A 20,055-nucleotide genomic window follows, 5' to 3' on the forward strand; every position below is an offset into this window, starting at 1 on the left:
GCACTCGACGAGACGTCGCCCCCGTTCTTGCTCAGCTATTTGGCTCAGACAATGGTGAATAGGTAGCACGAGCCTGTCCTGGAAGAAGGCCATTGCAACCTAGTGCCTTGGTCGGTGCAGTCTGAGAACAAAACCGCTAAGGCACGAGCCAAACGATCCGAGGGTGGAGTCACCGTTGGCAAGCACGAGCCAGTGATGGAGGTAGAGTGATATGTTGACAACATGATGTAGAGCATGCATCATCAATAATAATAAAAATAATTGTGTGGCACAGTTTGATCGTCGATGGACCAGTAGCGCACCCAGTTCGCCGAGAGGCTGATGTGTCTAATGATGGGGTTGTTCACTTGCCTTGAGCAGGAGGGGCCAAAGTTGTGGACTTTAGACGTCGATGACGCCGAGCCCACTTATTTACATACATCACGACACACTAATCTTTGTATGTTTTAGAATTGATTCATGAATATCTAGGCGCCCAATCCTTGGTTGCATGTTTTCCAAAATATCTCTCCCTTTGCCAGGAATAATTGTTCAAATGGAAAGCAGGACCAGAGAGGGACATTGCAGAACCAGAAATGGCGATGGAAGGCCAAGCAAAGCACCAATCCCCCCCACGACAAGCCAAAACAAAGAAATCCGCTATCTCTTGGCTCCTTGCTACCTCCACTCTCCACCCGCATCCTCGCCCTCGCCCTCGCCCCCGCATGTCGCTGGCGAGCCAGCGTAATCAATCGCCAATGCTCACCTCGTTGCTCCCGCCGCCCACCGTCCCGGTCGTCTCCAAACTCTCCGCGTCGGCGTCGCCCAAGACCGCCAAGCCCACCAGGCTCGCCGCGCTCTCCGCCTCCGCCTCCGCCTCCGCCCTCGCCGTCGCCCCCGCCGCGACATCCGACGATGCGCCTCCCGGCGGCGGCGGCGGCGGCGGCCGCCTCTCCGCGCTCATCCGCTCCCATCTGCACCGCGGGGCGCACCGCGGAGGCCGCGCGGGCGCTGTCGGCCGCGGGCGGCAGCGCGGGCGTCGTCGCCTACAACGCCATGGTGTCCGGCTACTGCCGCGCGGGGCAGCTCGCCTCCGCGCGCCGCCTCGCCGCGTCGGTGCCCGTCCCGCCCAACGCCTACACCTACTTCCCCGTCGTGCGCGCGCTCTGCGCGCGGGGCCGGATCGCCGACGCGCTCGCGGTGCTCGACGAGATGCGCCGCCGCGGCTGCGCGCCCATCCCGCCCATGTACCACGTCGTCCTCGAGGCCGCCTGCAGGGGCGGCCGGCGGCTTCCGGAGCGCCGTCAGGGTGCTCCAGGACCTCCACGCCAGGGGCTGCGCGCTCGACGTCGGCAACTGCAACCTCGTCCTCAACGCCGTCTGCGACCAAGGGTCGGTGGACGAGGCGCTCCGCCTGCTGCGGGACCTGCTGCCGTCCTTGGGCTGCGAAGCCGGACGTGGTGAGCTACAACGCCGTGCTCAAGGGCCTGTGCATGGCCAAGCGCTGGGGCCGTGTCCAGGACCTCATGGAGGAGATGGTCACGGTGGGCTGCCCGCCCAACATCGTCACCTTCAACACCCTCATCGGTTACTTGTGCCGGAACGGCTTGTTCGAGCGGGTGCACGAGGTCCTCGCGCAGATGGCGGACCATGGGTGCACGCCGGACATCAGGATGTATGCCACTATCCTCGATGGTATCTGCAAGGAAGGGCATCTCGAGGTTGCGCATGAGATTTTGGATAGGATGCCTTCCTACGGGCTCAAGCCCAATGTGGTTTGCTACAATACTGTGCTCAAGGGCTTGTGCAGTGCTGAGCGGTGGGAGGAAGCCGAGGAGTTGCTGGCCTGAGATGTTTGACAAGGACTGCCCACTTGATGATGTCACGTTCAACATACTTGTTGATTTCTTCTGCCAAAATGGGCTGGTGTACCGGGTGATCGAACTACTTGAGCAAATGCTGGAGCATGGATGCAACCCGGATGTCATCACATACACTACAGTGATCAATGGCTTCTGCAAGGAAGGGCTTATCGACGAAGCTGTCATGTTGTTGAAAAGTATGGCCGCCTGTGGATGCAAGCCGAATACCATAAGCTATACTATTGTGCTCAAGGGTTTGTGCATGCGCAGAACGATGGGTGGATGCTGAGGACCTGATGTCTCAAATGATTCAGCAAGGCTGTTCTCCGAATCCTGTCACATTCAACACAGTCATCAATTTCTTGTGTAAAAAGGGACTGGTTGAGCAGGCCATTGAACTTCTTAAGCAGATGCTACTGAATGGATGCAGTCCCGACCTGATTAGCTACAGCACAGTGATTGATGGCCTTGGCAAGGCTGGCAAGACGGACGAAGCACTGGAGCTGTTAAATGTGATGGTCAACAAAGGGATGAGCCCAAACACAATCATTTATTCGTCAATAGCTTCTGCTCTCTCCAGAGAAGGTAGAATTAACAGGGTAATTCAGATGTTTGATAACATCCAGGATACCACAATAAGGTCCGATGCAGTGCTCTACAATGCAGTTATTTCTTCGCTTTGCAAAAGAGGGGAAACTGAGCCGTGCTATTGAGTTTTTGGCATATATGGTGTCCAGTGGATGCATGCCCAACGAATCGACCTACACTATTCTTATTCGAGGCTTAGCAAGTGAGGGATTTGTGAAGGAGGCACAGGAGACGTTGATTGAGTTGTGCTCCAAAGGTGCTCTAAGAAAGCACTTGATGAAGCATTTTGGTATTGTATGAAGTATAAACTGATAGTTACTGTTTGCAAGTGCTGGTGTTATCAGGATTAGTTTCTAATTAGCCTGAAGGTGTCATCCACATTATTTTGCTCCTCTACCCAACCCGTGGTGGTTAGGTATGATGTATCATGCTGTTTAAATACAGGCTTTGATAGATGGACACACAAAGTCAGGATGGAAGACTTTCATATTCCTAATTAGTGGCAGTACCTTTTATCGGGGAGGTTTTGAAGATATCTAGAATACAAAGACATCAGAAGATTTAGTCTGAGGTATCAAAATTGATGAGAGTAGTTTTTCAGTTATTTCAGTAGCTGATGAACATAGGTGCACAGAATTTCTGTACAGAGTTCCCTTCTTTATGGGAAAACAACTTTTGAGAATACTATGGACTTGAAAAAAAAAAAGCAGAAACGGAAAGAATGTCCCTGCCCCTGGGTGAGCCTGTAACCGAGTAGTTTGAAATCATACTCGCATAGTTTACTGTTTATTTTGTGTATATAATTGTGAGTTTTCTTTCTATATTTTACCTTCTGCAATAATACCATGGACCTCACATGGTAGAAATATCTGGATTCTAATAAAAGTAGTCTTTGCTTACATGCAGCATGTCAAACGTTACTGTTTATGCAATACTCAGGAATATGTATTGGATGTCAAATTGCAAGTATCCCTACTTTTAAAGCACTGTTACCCCCTTCAATTTATTAATCAGTAGGGCTTGCCCCTCCTGTTTCCATTAAAAAAAAAACTTTAAAGCACTGTGATCTGATCTGACTGCTGCTTTTCAATTGTTGATTCTAGCATCTCACTTTCTCTCTTGGCCCTAATTTGTATTCGAAGTTGAGCAGCCCTTGAAGGAAGGTTGGAGATGTTGATATCTTTGGCAATCCTGGTGGTTTCGGCTACTGTGATTCAGTTGCTGAGCCCAGCCCAGCCCAGCACAATCAGGTTTGATCTGTTTGGCATAGAAGCATGCTCGGAAACAGAATTTGCACAAGTGGGCACCAAAAGGGTAGCTTTGGTCGTTAGCCTTTCTATTCCATTTTCTTTGTTTTGAAATGCAAAGTAGTAGTTATTAAGTGAGAATTAGGTTGATCCATGGACCTAAAGAAAGCAAAACTTGCATCTCCACTGATGGCTGACGCTCACAAACTGCAAGCTTTACAGTTGTACTGAAATAATGTCATACAGTTTTCACAAATTTAATGTACTTTGGACTTCAGGGTAATTTTTCTAGATGCATTTCATTTTATCTGTAATGCCAGTCTTTAAAAAAGAACATCCTTAATGCCTACATGGGAATAGCCATCATACTCCTACCATATCCATGTGTCTTGGGAATAGAAAAAAAAATAACACATGGATTTTGAAAAGTGCAACTTCGTTTGCAATTGTAGTGAAAAACGTGCACGCTCAACAGTCAAACAAAATTTCACTAGTCAAATTTTAAGAATAAATCCTGTTCGGTGCTGTCATGATTTCGATATCCAAACTGCTTGAATTCGTATTTATGGTCATATTAATTGTTTTCGCCTTTTCTGTTTAGCAAATTTGAACATAGGACGAAAAGGAGGTGACTGTTTTTCCGACCATTTTCATTTTTCCAGTTTTTTTTAACCTGTTTACTTTGTACGGATACCCCGCTTTGGGAAGTCCAGTAGTGCAACATAGTTGGCTAGACACCCAAACCACACCGAAGTAGCCCATTCTATGGTGGACTAGTAGTTGGCTTGATGTGTCGTGAACTTATATCCTTTTGGTATGAATTAAAATTTACATATGTGTTGATAATGTTGCTATGTTAGGTTGGTTAAATCTATATATGTGAAGTCATGTTTCTTGGTTCTATGTTAGCATTCCTGTTTTGCCTTTTTTTAGATTTCTACCGTTATCGATATGTTTTTGTTCGAATTGGTTTGTTTTTTATATTCCATAAATCCTATTTTTGACTTCCTGATTTTGATTTTAGTTTCCCTAATAAAATATAAAAGTGAAAAAAGAGAGGGTCTATCTTAATCGACCCATGTTCGTTTTCACCCCAAATCTTCAAAGAGTATTCCATATAATTATAAGCTAGTTGCTAATACTACAAATTAAGATTTTCTTAGGGATGTTGTGGTATGATCGGGTCCAAATGGTGGAAGAGTTGAAAAAAAAAGAAACTGGGATGGCTTAATCCTGTGCAAACTTTGTGGAAAAACAAAAACCAGAGATCATATTTTCTTTCGGTGCCCTATTGCAGTGTTGATGTGGAGCTTGTATCAGAGAGAATCTTGGCTAGGATAAATCTCCAAGTTCGCTCTTTTTTTTTTGTTGAACAACAATAAAGCATTGTGGTGCATAATCACAATAGGTGTCCCATTTAGTGGAGTGTGTTGGGGTCTCTGGAAAACCAGAAATGATTGGGTTTTTTCAAATGTAGTAGCTTATAAAATTCCTGGTTTTCTTTGGCACTGGAAAATCCTAGCGAAAATGGAGGATGGGGCGCATCTGGAAAAGGCGTTGCAATAGCTTAACGAGGATGGAGGACGAGGCAAGGCATATCTAGAAAAAATGCCGCAACAGCCTAAAAGAGTGCAGGGAAGAATGGTGAAGAAGGTAGAAGCATTTTTTGCTATCTTTAACATCTCCACCAGTCTACTAATAATCTATCTCCCAGTATATAGCCATTAAGGTAGCTCAATATTTTTTTTTAATATTGGAAGAATTGAACAGAAGGGTGGGTCCTGTTGCAAGTGGTAGAGTCTTACCGCCTCTGACCGAAAGGTCCCGGGTTCGAGTCGCGGTCTCCTCGCATTGCACAGGCGAGGGTAAGGCTTGCCACTGACACTCTTCTCCAGACCCCGTATAGAGCAAGAGCTCTCTGCACTGGGTACGTCATTTTTAGAAGAATTGAACAGTACCTCAATATCTCTCTCAACACCCATGAAAAATAGACCCCTAGGTGTGTAGGAAAAACAGATAGCTGAAAAGTGATGGTTGGGATGATTCCTTTTAATTTAAGGAGGAATAATAGAAATATCGATGGCCACCAAAAGACATGTAAAGTATTGGGAAATTGCTGGGGAGGAAAGAAACACAGTAACCTCTAATATAATAGTTTATATGGGGATAGTAGGTATAGGAAAACTGCTAGAGATGCTCTTAGCAACATCCTGTCTCATTCTAGATTTTACAGAGCGGGGTGGGGTTCTTGGGAAGAGTGGTTTCTTTCTTTTGATGTTGGAGGCCTTGATCACTAAACATTGTAATGATGCACTGATGCTGGTATCCCAACCTAACCTTTGCTTTCAATATAAGCTGGACCAATGGTCTTTGGTCTAAAAAAAATTCTAATTGATAATATATTTTCAAAAGGGCGCAAGATGCGAATTAACAATCGTCTGAATATTAATAACGATTGTCAAGCGGCAATACAAGACAACAAAATTGGTAATAGTGTGTATTTCATAGAAAATTGTAAAATTATCAAGTCAAGCAAAATTGCCCGGTTTGACGTCAGGTGAAAATTAAATTGCAGGTCCTAACGATGCCAACACTAGTGCAAATGTGCAATGAGCGTAGCAGATGGACCACAGTAACAATTTAACTTTCTCCAAGATTCCAGCAATAAGAGCATGAAGAAAATCCTTACGACAAAACTTCTCAAACAGTGGAAAAATGTCCAATCAGTTACAGCTGAGACACTAGTCACTCTAGGCCTTGGCAAAATTAAGTTACAACACAGGCTACGTGTACAAGGGCGTTGGAGCAATATAACACAAGCAACCATCGCAAAATTCCTCATGCCAATGCAAAGCCTGTTCGGCAGGCCGTAAACGATCGTGGATTATTTACTGCTGGCTAGTTTGGTGTGAGAGAAAAATAATGTTCCAGCTTATAATCCACGATCGTATACGAGCAAGCGAACAGGCTGAGCTGCTGCCCCAACTACTTTGCGACCAGTTTGCAAATGATCCTCCCGGGCCATCATTATTCTTACTGCAAAGGGAGAAACAATACATTTTAGAGGCGCACAATTGCATGACTAATCAACAAATGTCGTGCTAGGGCCTTGAGAAACATGCTTTACCTGTTGTGGTGGGGGCTGCTGTGGTGGCTGCTGCTGGTAATTTCCATACCCTGGATATGGTGTGTAGGCGTACATGGCAGGATCTTGAGGGGGCCGAGCATAACCATATGGATCGTATCCTTGGGGATACCCATAATAGCCACCACTCCATTGGTTCTGCTCTTGCTGAGGCTGGAATAAAAACCCAACAAAGGGAATATGAACTAAAGCACTAAGTAAAGGGCACGCAAATTAGATAAAAAAAGTTACCTGCTTGTTTGCAGGGCTACGACCCCATGAGAGCCTTATGCTCTGACCTCCCAGCTGGCTTCCATTTAGCACCCTTATGGCCTCCTCAGCTGATGCCCTGAAGAAATAGTTTTTTTAATCAAGATAAAATCCATGTAGTAGTATCTGGTTCAGAAAATTTTTAGAAGCATTTTCCACTATAAATTTCAAATCCTTTTTCATATGGTTTAAATTTACACAATACACTCCTAAGGCCTTGTTTGGATGCACATGTATTTATTTCAATCCACATGTGTTGAAGTGCATTGGAGTGGAATTAAACTAAATTCCATTCCATTCCACTTCGAAGTGGATACACATGCATCCAAACAAGGCCTAATGTGGAATGTGGAATCACTATAACCAATTGGGTGCTAATTTTAGCACTAAAATATGGACACAAAAAAGATTTCAACATGTAACTGGATACTATAAATTGATCTGCACAATGCACTAAACCCGAAATAATGAGGCTATCGAATAACAACACAAAAGAGTATACTCCTCATACCTGTTAGAATATTGGACAAATCCACAACGCTTTCCTACAGGTATTTTGACATAGAGAAGCTCTCCGTATGGACTGAAGGTTTGCTTCAGAAGATCATCAGTCACACTCGGATCAAGACCACCAACAAATACCTGCAAATAATGAAGTCTAGAAAATAAACATCCATCATGCAGCTTGAAAAAGACAAAAACTATTTACAGATACCCACAGTAGTATTGTTTGGATCGCTATCAGAATCAGTTCCTTGGGTATTCTGGTAAATAGCTGCAGAAGAACGGAAAGAGTAAGACACTTCACATTTTGGCTGTAGTTACAGATTCATAAGCAAGTTATGAATATGCCGAGAGTTATATGGTGATCCATAAACATTTGAAATTTCAACAATCAATCATGGGTGGTAACAACGCAAGTATGCCATGTGTCAACCTGATCAGATCATAACAGATACCAAAAATGACTTGAACTAAATAGTCCAGTCACAAGATGCAAAACATTGCATTCAAAATTAGAATAATTCAACAATATTCCAGGTACAAAATAAAATATTGCGATGAAGATATACTACCAACAGTCCTAGCAAAGTTTTTGTTGACTGCACTGTTGAGTGAAAGAAGGATCCAATGACAGTCACGACAGAATTTTTGGAGCAAAAAGGTATCTGCCTGCCTCATATGTCAACTAAGGTCATTTCTTAAGAAACCATAAATTGCTTATTACTCAAAAATGAAAAGGACATAAATGCATAGGAAAATGAAGATATACCAAATCAAAGGACTGAAGCTACTGAAGCAACAGCTATGACATATAGAAAAATAGCAACGCAGGACACAATAGCAGCGTATTCAAGGCTTCTCATAAAGAGGCTAGGTGAATCGATGCCAAGTAAATGAAGGATTGAAGTGAAGATACAAGAAAAATAAGCAGAAGCCTGCCTTATCTATCAAAAATCGTACAACAGAAGAGTTATATAGAAATACTTATAATTCCATTGACAGAAAAAAAAATCCTAGATAAGAAGTAAGGATGCATACCACTCGATGGCTGTTGCTTGTCCACCAGTATTCTTCTTGTTGGATGCTGGTCCAAGGCGCATGGGCCTGCTCGAACAGTATTGTCCATTCATTTCAGTCATTGCTCGTGTCTGTTCATCCAAATCTGCAAACTTAACAAAACCATAGCCTTTCGAACGGCCAGTAGTTCTGTCAAAGACAACTTTTGCACCCTTAACTGATGGATAACGACTCTTGAACGTATCTTGTAGAATGAAATCTGTAACATCCAAGGCCAAGTCCCCAACAAATATAGTATAATCTGAACCATCGTCTACACGTTTCTCACCAGCCCCACTGGTAGCCCAATTCAATTTGAAAGGTTGATTTACATTAGGCATCATTTGACCATTATAATTCTGCAGAACTTGTTCAGGCTAAAGCATGGTTGCCGAATTCAATAAAACCATAACCCTCAGGTTGCCCAGTCTGCTTGTTCCGAATTATCTTCACAGAAATAACCTGAACATTATACAAGCAAACAAAACATTAGGCCAATATATCACAATGGAGTTCCTCATGCAGTAAGTATGACAAGGCAACGAATAAGATATCTGATCTAATATAAAATACTATATCCTGGTGTAAGAGTCTTTGCTTATACTCAGTAGAAAATTCTGCAGCAAGAGGCAACATGTCAACATGTGTATCTTTCATGGACCTTACTTAATGTCAATAGATGGACAACTCAGCTTGAAGCGGACACACATGAATAGGGTGAAATAGACAGTAGATGAAAGGGGTAACTTTATACAAGACAGATAAGTTCGTTCTTCTTGTCCTGATCTCATAACTTATAATAATATGCCTTTTATAAGGCTGACTCAAACTCTTAATGATCCAATGTAAGCAAAATAACCACTCGAAATATGATCCTTAAAGTCACCCAAAACATATTGAAAAAAAAACCCTGAAACAAACTAATAGATAGAAGGCAAACTGCAATTACTACTTCGGATCACAAAGCAAAACTGGCGTATTTCCTCTTAGGTACTAGTTTATGAAATGTTATTTTGACAAGAAAGTCATCTATAAGGATTTTAGATTCATCTGTACTAACAATTTCAATTCATAGTACAAAAGGATCTAGGCCACCATGACATTTTTCAAACAGTTTGAGGGTAAAAACCTACACATAAAGACCCAGATTCTTTACCATCTATGAAAGTGCATTATATTGAATTGGGACAAGTTTAGAGTCAACCATACAAAACGTCAAGCCTTGAAACTTATGAGGCCAAGAAGGCGCAATAAACTTGTCCCATCAGTCCTTTTTTTCAATATTTCAGCGTCTCCCTTCAAGCTGGATCATACTACCATCTTTGGTACTGTAATTACCTTGTCATGAATAGTCAATGACACTGTGAACCCATGCTGGGTCATACTACCATCTATTGATATGTGCTACTCCTAGTTACTGCAGTTCAGTAAATGTAACAACTTTATCATTACACTGGAGCAACTGACAAGTGGGTATAAACTAACCCTTCCATTTCATACACATGGATATAGTTCTTTGAGAATAACCATTAGAACAAAATTCATAAGAGAATATGACAGAGTAGCAGACTCCCAAGTAAAACAATTGTAAACCTTGAATTATTCACTCTGATCCCAAAAGTTAAACAGATTCATGGTTGCTGTTACTACCTTCATCATGGAAAATACTTTTACAATTCATAATTTTGACTATTTCAAAAGGTATATTTAACAAAAATTGTAAGTCAAATTGTCACATTAGTGATCCCACTACGCATATGCAAATCTCTTACATCCAAGCAAGCAACGCAACATAGGCGCAAAAAGAAAATTAAGTGAAGTAATCAAAAGGAAACACTTTTTTATCACATTTTTAGTTGTATCAACATATATCATTGAAGCAGAGGTCTATCACAAATCACCAGTTCATCAGAATCTAGAATCTCTGTCTAGATTACGTAATTATTAACCTATAAACCTTGGCAATGGAAATATCATGTGAACCATCTAAACCTTGCAATGTAGCATGACATAATATGAATCATGTAAACAAAACTATGTAAACTTTGAGAACTCATAAAAAACTGTAGGTATCTAGTATGAATCTGTAATTATCCAATCAATCGAGTCAATAACCTAAATGCAGTCAAAATGAACATGCTAGCGGTACATGCAATATGAACAATTTGCATCATGTACTACAAAATCTAATAAGTGCACTGTTAAGTTCAAATCTAGCAAATACATGAAAGTTAGCAGCAACTCGTTTTACAAGAAACTAATCCCATATGAAGAGCGACAAAACTAAAGGTGCAAAAACTTACATTGATCTTATTAACCATATATCACAAACACATAGCAAGAAAATTGTCAAACTACACTTAAAAATAAGTAAAAGAGACTAACAGCTTAAGTGAACAAAAAAAAACTATTGTGCTCCCCAGAATAAGAGAGTAAATCTATCAGCACAATCATTACCCCATGGCAAATACATATGCTAATGTTAAGAGCGACAAGAAAAACCATAACACAAGCCCCCTGTTGGTAAGAGGTTACCACAACACCAGTTGTTAGGTGTTGTCCAAAGAGTAATATTAAGATGCAGCTAGAAAGGAATTATCATTCCTGAAGATGTGAACTAATTCTTTTATGAAACCTCACAACATCCCTCAAAGATCTACTGACATCATTTGATGTAGTGCGGTGGAATTTTTCCTAGGGGCTACAACAGGCACATGAACAAAATACACACAAAAAAAGAATAAATTCGAAGCACCACACAATTAATACAAAAGGCTAAAAGAAGAAAACAAACAATGAAACAAACAGCACATATGATTTAAATCACCTCCTCAGCAGATGAGAAGCTATTATGTAGCTGCTTGCTGTGCCATACTAGCTGCATGACCAATTAACGGTATATAATACCTCAGTTCTATATATGGTAGCTTCTACTATGGCTTACCAGCTTTGCTCTAAAATTTGGAGAGAGAAAAATCAACCAGACCTAATAAAGTAGTAATACAAAACATCTTTTGTCCCTATGTCGACACACATGACACGGCTCGTCACTCGTTAGTCAAGTGCTGCTATATAAAGAGGATCTAGAATTGTTAGTGGACTAGGTCTCATTGCACCATATTGCAGCCACCAACTGGACTGCCAGTGAATAGGTACATGCTTGGTGGATTAATCTGGTGTGCACACAAATTGTGCAGAAAAAAGCTTTGAGAACCCTCATTATCGAAGTGATTTGGGAGATATGGAAAGAACAGAGAGTGTTCCAGCACAAAGAGTTGTCTTCCCTTCCACTCTTTGAAAAAATTAAAGGATGAAGCTAGAACTTGGGCACAAGCGAAGGCTAAGAAACTGTCTCAGACCGTGCCTACCTGTATGGCTGATCTCAGCCGTTGTTGTAAATGGCTTTTGCTTTACCCTTAAGTGTTGTACCTTTCTTTCTATCAATAGAAACGGGAACTGTCTCGTGCCGGTTCAATTTAAAAAAAGTAATAATACCAGCCGAACAAATAATGAGTGGCAGGTAATTTTTGCACTTAAGAATTGGCAAATCCAGATGCCAAATCCATTGCGGAGGCAAAATAAGAAATGCGTAACTTCACTATGCACGTAGATAGTAACATAAAGTCGACACACTTTCCTACTTTAGCAGTATATATCATCAAACTCTTAACTAACGGTAAATAATAAATTTACAAGCAGCAGTGAGGCGGCAACGGAGCATCACCTCGCCGGCCTGGGAGAAGCAGCTGTAGAGGTAGTTCTCGTCCATCCAGTACTGCAGGTCCCCGATCCAGAGGGTCCTGGCCTCGTCCCCCGCCCCGCCGCCCGACGGTGCCGGCGCCGGCGCCGGCGCCGCCTGCGGCGGCGGCTGGCCCCACATAGCGGGAGGCGGAGGGCCCGCCTGGTAGAACTGCGGGGGCGGCGGCGGGGGGTGCCCCGCCTGGTAGTACTGCGGCGGGGGCGGCGGCGCCATTGCCCATTGCTGCTGCTGCTGTGGCGGCGGCGGCTGCATCATGGCGGCGTGGGGCGGGAGCTGGTTTAGGAGTCAAAACCCTAGCCACGCGAGGAGAGAGGAGACCGGAGAGCGCGTGGGCCAAACGGGATATGGATAAAAGTTGCGGCCGCTGAGGTTGCCTTAGCCGTCTGATCTAGGATGGACGGCCTAGATCGTCCCTACCGGATCTGGGGAAAGAAAGCGACCACCGGTTTTGCCAAAGAACGCTACCAGTGCACACGGTAGCCTGGAACGCTGAACGGACTTCGGACTAGCACCGGTTTGGGCAAATCTTCAGATGAGCTCCTTTCTCCTTTTTTGGTGTTTGTTTGATTTGATTGATGTTTCATATATAAGACCAGAGTTTTCTACAAGCTCCGTTAGAGTCTCATCCAAGTTTTCAAAAAGAGCTTTACAGGAGTTTATTAAGTTTCAAGTGATTTTCATCCAAGTCTAAAGACAACTTTATTTGGCGAAGAAATCATTTTTTGGAGGGTCAAGTTCCAAATTTCATGTGAATGTCACAAGCGACCCTTCAAGTTTCGTAAGTCATGTCCAATATCATTGTTTTGAAAGTCGACGACTACGACGCGCCTAGTCGCGCCTAGTCACTAGGCTACGGCCCGGCGCCTGGACTAGGGGGGTAGTCGCCCCTCAAGTCGACGGGAGCGCCTAGGCGGCGCCTCCGCGCGACTCGGCGGCGCCTAGAAGCCCTAGGCACCGCGGAATCGACTCGAGGCGGCCCGCAGCGCGCGCAAAATTTTACGCGGCAGCCGGCGAGCGCGCGCGGGAAAGGTTGGCGCCGGGGGGAAATTGCCGCGCGCGCGCGACGGATAAGGCCGCATATGGGTACCGAAGCCGCGCGCGAGGCTATTCCGCTGCCAGGCGACGCTCCTCTTTGCCGGGAAGCAGCTTCCGCCGGCGCCGACGCTCCTCCCCGCCCGCCAGTCCGTTCCGACCTCGTCCTCCTCCACTCCTCCCCGGTCTCCTCCCAGCTCGTCCTCCTCCCCGCATCGAAGCCTCGAAGGGCCTCCCCGCCGGCCAACTCCCCGCCGCCCAGTACCCTCCCCGGCGGTCATCTCCCTCAGGCGGAGCCCCAGCCCCCAAGGCCGACGCCCGAAGCCGAAGGTATGTCCTCCCCTGCTCTGCTCTGCTCCCTTGAACTGCTCTGCTCTGTTTCCCTGCTGCTCTCCTCTCCTCTGTTTCTGAAATCTGAAGTATGAATCTGTGAATTGTTGTAGTACTGCATGTATATATCATTATATCTGATTGCTTGTTCTGAAATCTGATTGCATGTTCTGAAACTCAGATTGGTTGATTGCTACAGCCTACAAACATACTGATTGCTTTGATTTCTGTAATCTGAAATCTGATTGCATATACTGATTGGCTGATTGCTTTGATTGCATGTGTATGTTTGTAATTTGTTGATTGTTCAGATGACGGAAACAGAGGGTCAACCTGACTCTGGAAGTGCAACAGTGGGAGGAAATGTCTTGAGAAGGAACTCAGATGATGTGGGATGGGTGTTTGGGGTTCTTGTTAATCCGAACAACAAGGACCAGGTGAAGTGCATACTCTGTGACAAGGTCATGTTTGGAGGGGTTTATCGGTTGAAGCAGCATATCGCCCAGGAAGGAAAGAATGCAAAGAAATGCTAGGGCACGAAGACCTCCAAAGAGAAGTTAAAGGAGGCTCAAGAAAAGTGCAAGAAAGCACTAGATGAAGCAAAAAGGAAGAGGGAGGAGAAGACTGTTCGTGAGATAGAACTTAGAGAGGAAGTTCATGTATCTAGGGTTGGAACCTCAGAGGAAGTCACTTGTGTTGAAAGTTCAGAGCCTCACAAATTAGGCCCCATGGATAAATGGACAAAAGTTATTGATCCTACAGCAACCAAATCTGAATCTTTGACTCAACAAAAGCTGAACAAGGAACTTTGGAAAGAAAGATTACATGAGGTGCATAAATATATTGCAAGATGGGCCTATAACCATGGTAATTTCCTTGCTGTTTTTTTTATTTTAGATTTCATTGGATGCTATGCTACTACCTATTGTTGTAGTAATGCACTAATTTTCTTTCTTTGTAACATTGGCAGCAATACCATTCAATGCTTGTGACAACGATGAGTTCAAGCAAATGTGTGAAGCAATTGGACAATTTGGGCCTGGAATTGAACCGCCAACTATGTTTGACCTAAGAGGGAGATTGCTAGAAGAAGAATATGCAAGAACCAATAGTTTGCTGCAAGAACGTGAAGCCGAGAAGATGAAGAATGGGTGCTCTATTATGACCGATGCTTGGTCAAATAAGAAGAGGAGAAGCATAATGAATTTGTGCACTAATTGTGCTGATGGAACCAGTTTTATTTCCTCAAAAGAGATGTCAGATGTGTCACACATAAGTGAAGTCATCTTTGAACTAGTAGACAAAGCAATTGAGGACATTGGTGAGGATGATGTGGTGCAAGTTGTGACTGACAATGCTTCTAACAACATGGGAGCAAAGAAGCTTCTACATGAGAAGAGACCACATATCTTTTGGACCTCTTGTGTAGCTCACACAATCAACTTGATGCTCCAAGTAATTGGCAACATTCCTCGGTTCAAGAAGGTGGTTGACCAAGCAAAGGCATTCACCATATTTGTCTATGGGCACACAAGAACACTAGAGTGCATGAGATACTTCACTGAGGGGAGAGACATAGTAAGGCCAGGGGTGACCAGGTTTGCTTCAAACTTTCTGACTTTGGAAAGCATACAAGAGAAGAAGGATTAGCTAAGAAAGATGGTGGTTCATAGTAGGTGGGACTCACTAAAGGATGTGAAATCACAGAAGGGAAAAAATGCTATAGCAACTATATTGAATCCAAATTTTTGGAAGGATGTGAAGTTGACATTGACTGTTTTTGAGCCATTGTTCAAAGTTCTTCATTTGGTTGATGGAGATGTGAAGCCATCCATGGGTTTCGTATATTGAGAACTATTGAAGGCAAAGAGACAGATCAAAGAGGCCCTTGGCAATGTTGAGTCCTATTTCAAGGATGTTATTGACATTGTTGGGAAGAAGATGGCTGGAAGACTTGATTCTCCATTGCATTTGACAGCTTATTTGCTGAATCCACACTACAGTTATGCTAATCCATCAATCTTTGATGTCCCCAAAATAATAGAAGGTTTTATCAGTTGTGTGGAGACTTTTTATTATCATGATGAGGAAATGCAAGAACAAGCTGCCAATGTTGAACTCCAGAAGTTTCAGAGTAGAGAAGGACCATTTAGCAAGAAGCTTACAAGGACTTTTGAAAACTTTGATTATAATCCAGGTAAAAGTTATTTCCTGATTATACATGGCTGTTTGTTGTGTTCATCTAACAAGAAATATGCTATAACTACTAACTAATAGTGTGTTTTTTTATTTCAGCATCATGGTGGCGGCTGTATGGAACTGAAACACCAGCTCTACAGAAGATGGCTACAAGGATCCTATCTTTGATAGCAAGCTCTTCTGGTTGTGAAAGAAATTGGAGTGGGTTTGATGGGGTGCACACTAAGAAGAGAAACAGGCTTACTGTAGACCGCCTCAACAAGTTGGTCTACATTCAATTCAACAACAGGCTGCTTAATAAGAGAGCAAAGATCAAGTCAAAGAAAATTGCTGATGTTCTCTTGTCTGGTGATACAACTAAAGCTCAAGGTTTCCTCCAAGAGAATGGAGATGATTTGGCAGTAATTGTTTTTAGAGATGATGAAGATGAGGAACTCATGGAAGGTACAGGGATACCTTGGTCTGTGCTTGGAGATGTAGTGGGAGCAGAAGAACAACTAGAGCTACATAGAAGTGCAAGGGTGAGAGAGCTCTATGAAGGAGAAGAGTTCCAGTCCGAAGAAGAAGAGTTTGATGAAGATGAGGATGACTATGTGATGGATAATTAGATGAACCCTACTGAAGAAGTGTGAGACAGCCTCATGTCATGTTTGCTTTGCTTTTGTGATCTTAGAACTCTTTGCTTTTGTCATGTGTGCTTGTGTTTTGTGTTGTGAGAACTAAGAACTGAGAATCATGTGTTGTAATGTGTGTCTTCTATCCATTTTATGTTCTCTGTTGCTGCCTGTTGTTGTCTTCTACTCTTCTCCATTGCAGTTGGACTGTTGGAGACTTGGAGCATTGCTGCATCAACTACAAGTAAGGAACATCACTTCTGTTATTCTATATCAACTACAAGTAAGGACTAAGGACCTAAGGTATGTCTATCTAAATTATTCATGATTTCTGCTATATAAATATATATATTATGCTATATATATATATATTATATATATTATATATTATACTAAATTGGCAAAACGCCTAGCAAAACGCCTAGCATCGCCTAGGCTAGCCTAGGCTGGACTAGTCCCTAGGCTAGGGGTCATCGCCTAGATTTCGCCTAGCGCCTAGAAAAACTTTGTCCAATATTAATCATGTTTTAGTGGAGTTTCATTTATGTTTCTACAGCGAAAAATAGCAAGATAATTTCAAAAAAAAATCACAAGATCAACCTAGAAATCCAAACCAAATTAAACAAAGATATAAAATAAAAGCGCCCAAATCTACACCTAGATGGCTCGAAGCTAGTGGACTCCATTGATGCTCTCAATTTGAAGACCGCAAGGTCCTCTGGAGATCGATTTTTTGTAAAAGGCTTTTGTGCTCATCCTCATCAAAGATTGGTGAAGAGTAACTCTAGTGAAATTGGGGCTCGAAGAGTATCGTGTGATCTAGCTAGGCTAAAGATCAAACCCTTAAGTGGAAGAGGCAACCTTTCGGGGTTTAGACATGATAGAGAGGCGGTGATCCAAGTGCTTGCTTCAATGTGGACGTAGGTAACCGACAAGTCAATGAACCACACAGACAAATCTTATTGTCTCAGGAGGACCTGAACACCCAACGAACCGCGGCCCAGGGTTAGGCGGCTCCCTAGTGGCTACCCCCACCGCACGCCGCTGCTGCTGGCCGCCTCCCTGGCACTAACAGCCCCCTCCCCCGCCCCCTCCCACTCTCTCCACCTCTGGGCTTCCTCCTCAGACTCCACCGCTCCCTCTGCCATTAGATCCGAGCGAGGATGTAGCTCCACCTCCACGATGACGGCGCCGTCGGTGGCGCCCCAGCGCAAGTAGCCCCCTTCTCCCCTTCTGATGGATCCGGACGTGACCCCCAGCTGAGGATAGGTGCAGACGCCATCGCCTTGGCTTCTCGTGGGGAAGACGCGCGGCCCCCGCCCCTGCCCGTAGGGCCCACACCAACCACACCAGCGCAAACGCCCCCTCCGCCACCATCGACCTCCCCATCACCGCTAGCACCGGATCTAGCCGCCAGCGGGTCACCAACGCACGCCCAAGTTGCAGTAGAGGTAGCCCCGTACGGCCAGGCGCCGACCGAGCCTACTATTGTGCTCGCCCAGTCGGTGGGCGCAGGGCCTCATGCCACGAGGGCTGGGGCAACGGCGCTCGGCCTCGAGGCGGCCACCGAGCACGGCTCCGTTGTAGCGTCATCATCCTCCCTCTCCCCCTTCACCACCCTATTTTGATCCAGTTGGCAACACAGTGGGGTGCTCCAAGACCCGACGGTGGGCGGACGATGATGGTGAGGAGATCGACGATGACCACCCCGCGACCTACCTGGAGGCTGCTCGTCGCCTAGCAAAGTCGCCCACTGCGTCCCCTTGCGTGCCCAGACCCATTCAGTCGTGGTTCTAAGGTGCAGTGGAGTGGACGCTGGACAGCGACCCATGCGAAGGCGGAGGAAGCACAGCCGACCATGGCCTCAGCTGGTGCATGGCTTGCCTGCTCGTTCAGTGGATGGTCGGGTCCTTGCCCGCCAACGCCTCGACACCCGTAAATGGGTCTCTACCCCAAACGCCAATGGGTGGCGGGAGATCCTACCCTGACAGGAGGTGGCATCTATGGCTGCCTCAGTTGAACCCCGCAGCGGCCTAGGTCCACGCGCATAGGCTCCGAAGATCCCCGCATAGCTCCATGACAGATGTCTCAACTGCCTCTCCTACTCGCACCGAGTAGCGACTTGCCGGTTGCCACGCTATTGCCTGCGTTGCCACGAATTCCGCCACCTCGCGAGGGACTGCAAGCGGTCCAAGTCGGCGTTGAAGGGTGGTGGCCTACCTCACCACTCAACTCATGCTGACAACCCATCAGCCTCCTAGCACGCACCCCTCCACAGCCCACCGACCTTGGACAGGACCACACAAGGAGGCATGGAGGGTGCCAACGACAACCGTCGATGCCGGAGACGACGTCGGCGACATAGGGGTGAGCCAGCGATGGGCATCAGCATTGGTGCATCTATCGGCATCAACGATGCCTCTCCTTCACGTGACAGAACCGCTCGAAATAGCACTCTTTTGGAGATGCTCATCTTCCACTAGACACTAAGTCTCCCGAAAGTTAGCTACATCGGACAGTTCCATCGAGCACACCGCACAGGAGAACTCAAATCAATCCATGTTTTACCTCCAGAATCCAATAATGAGTATGAGCTTACAATACTTAGTCCATTTCATATAACAAGAGTTCTTGGAAATTATTTATTACAATACTAGGGTTCAGAGTACGATAATTAAATAGCGGAATGAAAATAAACATCTAGCGGAAACGATACAAGGATCCGTCTATGCCCACTAGAAGAATTCTTTACACAAGAGCTACTCCTCAAGCTACACCTGCAACAGGGTAAAATAAACCCTGAGTACACAATGTACTCGCAAGACTTACCCGACTAGTGAGAATAGTTTCCCGACTCCAAGTGGTATGATAGGCAATATGGGTTTGTTGTTTTCTTTTTGTTTATGAAAAACATTACTAGAAGTACGTCCTTAAGATCAAGTTTAATTAGCAGTCATGATTACTTCATTAGCTAACTATTCTAGGTAAGCACATGTTCTACTTTCAAGCAAGGGTTGAGCAATCAGAACCAATTCGCTATCTTTCATATTCCAGTTCTTACGGCGGTGCTAGACCATAGCCAAGTCGTACCATCTCATGGAAATGGCGATTTGCGAACCAATGTATCCCAGCTGGGTACCCCGAAACACATGCCATGTTTGTACCCCAGGCACAAACACGACCAACCCATTCCACTCCTATCACGGGGTCTAGGTCCCCATCCAAACTTGGACTCTAAGCCCCCACACTTGAGACCTGGTCTCAATATGGTGCTTAGACCTCCACCTTTCCCTGCCTCCAATCAGTTGGTTCGAAAAGAGCTAGAACCCACAACAAGAGTGTAATGAGCCTTCCCGCTCCCATAAGCAAGTATGTGCTCAGGATAATAAGTCTGTGACCTGACTACCATCCACAGCAACAGACGGTCCTCAATTGACACGGACAGGGAAAATAGTGTAACCAAGCTAAGCCCCATGGACGCAGGACACAA

The 20,055-nt window shown here is 44.7% G+C and overlaps 3 pseudogenes; 2 read left to right on the top strand and 1 right to left on the bottom strand.

The window, feature by feature from the left end:
- Positions 1-535: 535 nt before the first annotated feature.
- Positions 536-3,349, top strand: LOC136483726 (pentatricopeptide repeat-containing protein At1g09900-like; annotated as a pseudogene).
- A 3,012-nt stretch (positions 3,350-6,361) lies between these two features.
- On the bottom strand, positions 6,362-12,708 carry LOC136483730 (RNA-binding protein L-like; annotated as a pseudogene).
- An 844-nt stretch (positions 12,709-13,552) lies between these two features.
- Positions 13,553-16,559, top strand: LOC136456659 (uncharacterized; annotated as a pseudogene).
- The last annotated feature ends 3,496 nt before the right edge of the window (positions 16,560-20,055 follow it).

Source organism: Miscanthus floridulus, chromosome 1 (genome assembly GCF_019320115.1).
Source record: "Miscanthus floridulus cultivar M001 chromosome 1, ASM1932011v1, whole genome shotgun sequence".
Taxonomy (NCBI): Eukaryota; Viridiplantae; Streptophyta; class Magnoliopsida; order Poales; family Poaceae; genus Miscanthus; species Miscanthus floridulus.